General features: G+C 43.1%; 1 protein-coding gene across 1 annotated transcript in view; it reads left to right on the top strand.

Annotated features, from left to right (window-relative positions):
* The first annotated feature begins 1,567 nt into the window (after positions 1-1,567).
* The window catches only part of yif1b (Yip1 interacting factor homolog B), a 74,657-nt gene continuing 70,224 nt past the window's right edge, over positions 1,568-6,000 (top strand). The window contains exon 1 of the mRNA XM_084338485.1: positions 1,568-1,657. The gene's annotated coding sequence lies outside the window, so the exon portion shown is untranslated. The remainder of the gene's footprint in view (positions 1,658-6,000) is intronic.

Raw genomic sequence — 6,000 nt, 5'->3', positions numbered from 1 at the left:
TCTCCTGAAGTCCACAATCATCTCCTTTGTTTTGCTGACGTTCAGGGAGAGGCTGTTTTCCTGGCACCATCCCGCCAGGACCTTGACCTCTTCCAGGTAGGCCCTCTCGTCGTTGGCAGAGATCAGGCCCACCACCACTGTGTCGTCAGCAAATTTGATGATTGTATTGCTACTCCGCTGAGCCACACAGTCGTGTGTGTACAGGGAGTAGAGGAGGGGACTCAGAACACAGCCCTGGGGGGCCCCTATGTTGAGGGTGATGGATGAGGAGGTGCAGTTGCCTGCTCTCACCACCTGGGGTCTGCCAGTCAGGAAGTCCAAGACCCACTGGCAGAGGTCATAGTTCAAGCCCAGGTCCCTGAGCTTGGCTATGAGTATGGAGGGGACTATGGTATTGAATGCCGAGCTGTAGTCGATGAATAGCATTCTCACATAGTTCCCCTGCCTCTTGTCCAGGTGTGATGCTGCTGTGTGCAGCACATGGGCTATGGCGTCCTCCGTGGACCTGTTGGGGCGGTATGCAAATTGCAGGGGGTCCATGTTGATGGGGAGGGAGGAGCAGATGTAGCCCTTTACTAGCTTCTCAAAGCACTTCATGGCTATGGAGGTGAGAGCTACAGGGCGGTAGTCGTTGAGGCAAGCAGGCTTGGATTTTTTGGGTACAGGGATAATAGTGGACTTCTTCAGGCAGGTGGGGATGACAGCCTGTTCTAAGGACAGGTTAAATATGTCAGTGAATACTGGGGCCAGTTGGTCGGCACAGACTTTTAGGACGCGGCCGGGGATGCCGTCCGGACCTGCTGCCTTCCTGATATTCACTTTTTTAAAGGTCCGCCTCACCTCATGCTCTGTTACCCTGAACACTGCGCCTCCATCAGCAGCCGACCCCCCCCCCCCCCATTGCCGTGGCTTGTGAGCTGGTGTTGTTATTACCAGCATCAAACCTCGCATAGAGGGTATTGAGGTAATTTGCTAAGGAGATGTCACTCTAATACTAACGTTATTAGTTACGTTATTTCTGACCGAATTATTCATTCATTTGTCTGCTTTCGCCAACGGCAGCGATGTGAAAGGCGAAGCGAACTCCAGCAGTAGCGCGCTTGCTCCTGGGGCTGCCGTGGGGCGTGGCCGCGGCGGGTCACGTGCCTGTCGGGGCCAATCAGGCCTACCCCGGAAGTAGGAACGGTTGCGGAACAGCTACAGACTTTCCGGCCGGTCCACCATCTTGAAAACGCAATGTAATTCCCCATTGCCCATTTCTAAATCGTCTTGTTTAAAACAAATAAAGCATGAACATTTGCATGGTGTACCTTTCTGTGCGTATTCATCCACAATCTATAGCTCAACATGAAAATATTCGCAATTAATCATAATTCTTTTTTTATTTCAACCAAAAATGCTTAAACAATAATGTTAGTGATAGAAGGGAACTCATTTTGTGCAAAAATGGAAAGCGTTTCAATTTCCATGCGGCAGAATTGTTACAATAGCCGATAATCCATGTTCCCAAAGAACAACCAGTGACGTCAGACTCTGACACCGGAAGTGCACTTGTTTACCTCCGGCATCAGTCTGTTAGCTCCAGTTAGCTTCACAGCTAAAGTTAGATATCAAGCTGCAGATCACTGCTCAACACAGCCCGACTTCACACCGCGCGGTACGTGATACTGATCAATATATATACACATATATATATAATGTTGTATAAGCAACACATTATTCTACTGCTGTTTCTTCACGTTCTCTATTCAGGTTCACGTTAGCGGTTAGCTGAGCGTCACGGAGCTGCAGCTGGTGCTGTGTGTCTTTATCGTTCAGTTATTTTATTTACATTTGGGTCATTTAACAGCCTGTTGTCGAGACCAAACTTATTGTAACAAGTGTAGCCTTAGGTACGAGTCCAAATGAGGAGTTACCGAGGGTTCAAATCCGCACTGGTCTGTAGTGTACTGGTCTGTACTGTACTGGTCTGTAGTGTACTGGTCTGTAGTGTACTGGTCTGTAGTGTACTGGTCTGTACTGTACTGGTCTGTAGTGTACTGGTCTGTAGTGTACTGGTCTGTAGTGTACTGGTCTGTACTGGTCTGTACTGTACTGGTCTGTAGTGTACTGGTCTGTAGTGTACTGGTCTGTAGTGTACTGGTCTGTAGTGTACTGGTCTGTACTGTACTGGTCTGTAGTGTACTGGTCTGTAGTGTACTGGTCTGTAGTGTACTGGTCTGTACTGTACTGGTCTGTAGTGTACTGGTCTGTAGTGTACTGGTCTGTAGTGTACTGGTCTGTACTGTACTGGTCTGTAGTGTACTGGTCTGTAGTGTACTGGTCTGTACTGTACTGGTCTGTAGTGTACTGGTCTGTAGTGTACTGGTCTGTACTGTACTGGTCTGTAGTGTACTGGTCTGTACTGTACTGGTCTGTAGTGTACTGGTCTGTAGTGTACTGGTCTGTACTGTACTGGTCTGTAGTGTACTGGTCTGTAGTGTACTGGTCTGTAGTGTACTGGTCTGTAGTGTACTGGTCTGTACTGGTCTGTAGTGTACTGGTCTGTAGTGTACTGGTCTGTAGTGTACTGGTCTGTACTGTACTGGTCTGTAGTGTACTGGTCTGTAGTGTACTGGTCTGTAGTGTACTGGTCTGTAGTGTACTGGTCTGTACTGTACTGGTCTGTAGTGTACTGGTCTGTAGTGTACTGGTCTGTAGTGTACTGGTCTGTAGTGTACTGGTCTGTAGTGTACTGGTCTGTAGTGTACTGGTCTGTACTGTACTGGTCTGTAGTGTACTGGTCTGTAGTGTACTGGTCTGTAGTGTACTGGTCTGTACTGTACTGGTCTGTAGTGTACTGGTCTGTAGTGTACTGGTCTGTAGTGTACTGGTCTGTAGTGTACTGGTCTGTAGTGTACTGGTCTGTACTGGTCTGTAGTGTACTGGTCTGTAGTGTACTGGTCTGTAGTGTACTGGTCTGTACTGTACTGGTCTGTAGTGTACTGGTCTGTAGTGTACTGGTCTGTAGTGTACTGGTCTGTAGTGTACTGGTCTGTAGTGTACTGGTCTGTAGTGTACTGGTCAAGACAGAATCAAAGAAGTAATTTAGCTTAAAATAGAAAAAACCACAATGAATAAAAAACACGGATAAGAAGAACTAAGAACAGTTGTGTACCCGGTAATACTGTACTGTGTAAGTTGTGTACTAGGTAATACTGTACTGTGTAAGTTGTGTACTAGGTAATACTGTACTGTGTAAGTTGTGTACTAGGTAATACTGTACTGTGTAAGTTGTGTACCCGGTAATACTGTACTGTGTAAGTTATGTACTAGGTAATACTGTACTGTGTAAGTTATGTACTAGGTAATACTGTACTGTGTAAGTTGTGTACTAGGTAATACTGTACTGTGTAAGTTATGTACTAGGTAATACTGTACTGTGTAAGTTGTGTACCCGGTAATACTGTACTGTGTAAGTTATGTACTAGGTAATACTGTACTGTGTAAGTTATGTACTAGGTAATACTGTACTGTGTAAGTTATGTACTAGGTAATACTGTACTGTGTAAGTTGTGTACCCGGTAATACTGTACTGTGTAAGTTATGTACTAGGTAATACTGTACTGTGTAAGTTATGTACTAGGTAATACTGTACTGTGTAAGTTATGTACTAGGTAATACTGTACTGTGTAAGTTGTGTACTAGGTAATACTGTACTGTGTAAGTTGTGTACTAGGTAATACTGGTACTGTGTAAGTTATGTACTAGGTAATACTGGTACTGTGTAAGTTGTGTACTAGGTAATACTGTACTGTGTATGTTATGTACTAGGTAATACTGTACTGTGTAAGTTATGTACTAGGTAATACTGGTACTGTGTAAGTTGTGTACTAGGTAATACTGTACTGTGTAAGTTATGTACTAGGTAATACTGTACTGTGTAAGTTGTGTACTAGGTAATACTGTACTGTGTACGTTGTGTACTAGGTAATACTGTACTGTGTAAGTTATGTACTATGTCATACTGGTACTGTGTAAGTTATGTACTAGGTAATACTGTACTGTGTAAGTTATGTACTAGGTAATACTGTACTGTGTAAGTTGTGTACTAGGTCATACTGGTACTGTCTAAGTTGTGTACTAGGTCATACTGGTACTGTCTAAGTTGTGTACTAGGTCATACTGGTACTGTCTAAGTTATGTACTAGGTAATACTGTACGGTGTAAGTTATGTACTAGGTCATACTGGTACTGTGTAAGTTATGTACTATGTCATACTGGTACTGTGTAAGTTATGTACTAGGTCATACTGGTACTGTGTAAGTTATGTACTAGGTCATACTGGTACTGTGTAGCCTAAGTTGTGTACTAGGTCATACTGGTACTGTGTAGCCTAAGTTGTGTACTAGGTCATACTGGTACTGTGTAGCCTAAGTTGTGTACTAGGTCATATTGGTACTGTGTAGCCTAAGTTGTGTACTAGGTCATATTGGTACTGTGTAAGTTGTGTACTAGGTCATATTGGTACTGTGTAAGTTGTGTACTAGGTCATACTGGTACTGTGTAGCCTAAGTTGTGTACTAGGTCATATTGGTACTGTGTAAGTTGTGTACTAGGTCATATTGGTACTGTGTAGCCTAAGTTGTGTACTAGGTCATACTGGTACTGTGTAAGTTGTGTACTAGGTCATATTGGTACTGTGTAGCCTAAGTTGTGTACTAGGTCATACTGGTACTGTGTACGTTGTGTACTAGGTCATACTGGTACTGTGTAGCCTAAGTTGTGTACTAGGTCATACTGTACTGTGTACGTTGTGTACTAGGTCATACTGTACTGTGTAAGTTGTGTACTAGGTCATACTGTACTGTGTAAGTTGTGTACTAGGTCATACTGTACTGTGTAAGTTGTGTACTAGGTCATACTGTACTGTGTAAGTTGTGTACTAGGTAATACTGTACTGTGTAAGTTGTGTACTAGGTCATACTGTACTGTGTAAGTTGTGTACTAGGTCATACTGTACTGTGTAAGTTGTGTACTAGGTCATACTGTACTGTGTACGTTGTGTACTAGGTCATACTGTACTGTGTAAGTTGTGTACTAGGTAATACTGTACTGTGTAAGTTGTGTACTAGGTCATACTGTACTGTGTAAGTTGTGTACTAGGTCATACTGTACTGTGTAAGTTGTGTACTAGGTCATACTGTACTGTGTAAGTTGTGTACTAGGTAATACTGTACTGTGTAAGTTGTGTACTAGGTCATACTGTACTGTGTAAGTTGTGTACTAGGTCATACTGTACTGTGTAAGTTGTGTACTAGGTCATACTGTACTGTGTAAGTTGTGTACTAGGTCATACTGTACTGTGTACGTTGTGTACTAGGTCATACTGTACTGTGTAAGTTGTGTACTAGGTCATACTGTACTGTGTAAGTTGTGTACTAGGTCATACTGTACTGTGTAAGTTGTGTACTAGGTCATACTGTACTGTGTACTGTGTACGCCCCCAACTCACTTCTAGCCTGACTCAGGTTACTGTCAACCTATATTTAAATGCTCTCCCTCAGTGTGGCTTCAATGGAATGGGTCAGCTGTCTTTAACTTACTTTATTTTCATAACTGCTAGCCAGTTACAACGAGTCTCGTGGGTCTGTTCGGGACACCGAGCCTGAACATTTTTCTTTTTACCTGGGAATCGATACTGGTACCCAACGGTACCTTTTTCCTGTACTTTACTCTCCCTCTCTGAAGTCTAAACTTTACAACACACAATCTAAAACCCCTTACCTCCCTCTCCCAAACCGATCTTGTATAGGGCTGGGCGATATGACCTAAATATGATATCATATCACGATATTTTCTGACCTTTCGACGATACACATCACGATGCTTTTCCTTTTTTTCCCAAACAATTCATCATGAGGCTTACCAAGACAGTATTTGAGTTTGCAAGCTAACATTAAAGACAAAAGGCTAATGGTGCACAATATTGATTTTTTATATATTTATTCTATTATAATA

The sequence above is a fragment of the Notolepis coatsorum genome (genome assembly GCF_963971535.1).
Source record: "Notolepis coatsorum genome assembly, contig: SUPER_1_unloc_1, whole genome shotgun sequence".
Classification (NCBI taxonomy): Eukaryota; Metazoa; Chordata; class Actinopteri; order Aulopiformes; family Paralepididae; genus Notolepis; species Notolepis coatsorum.
This window is presented reverse-complemented; position numbering and strand designations above follow the sequence as displayed.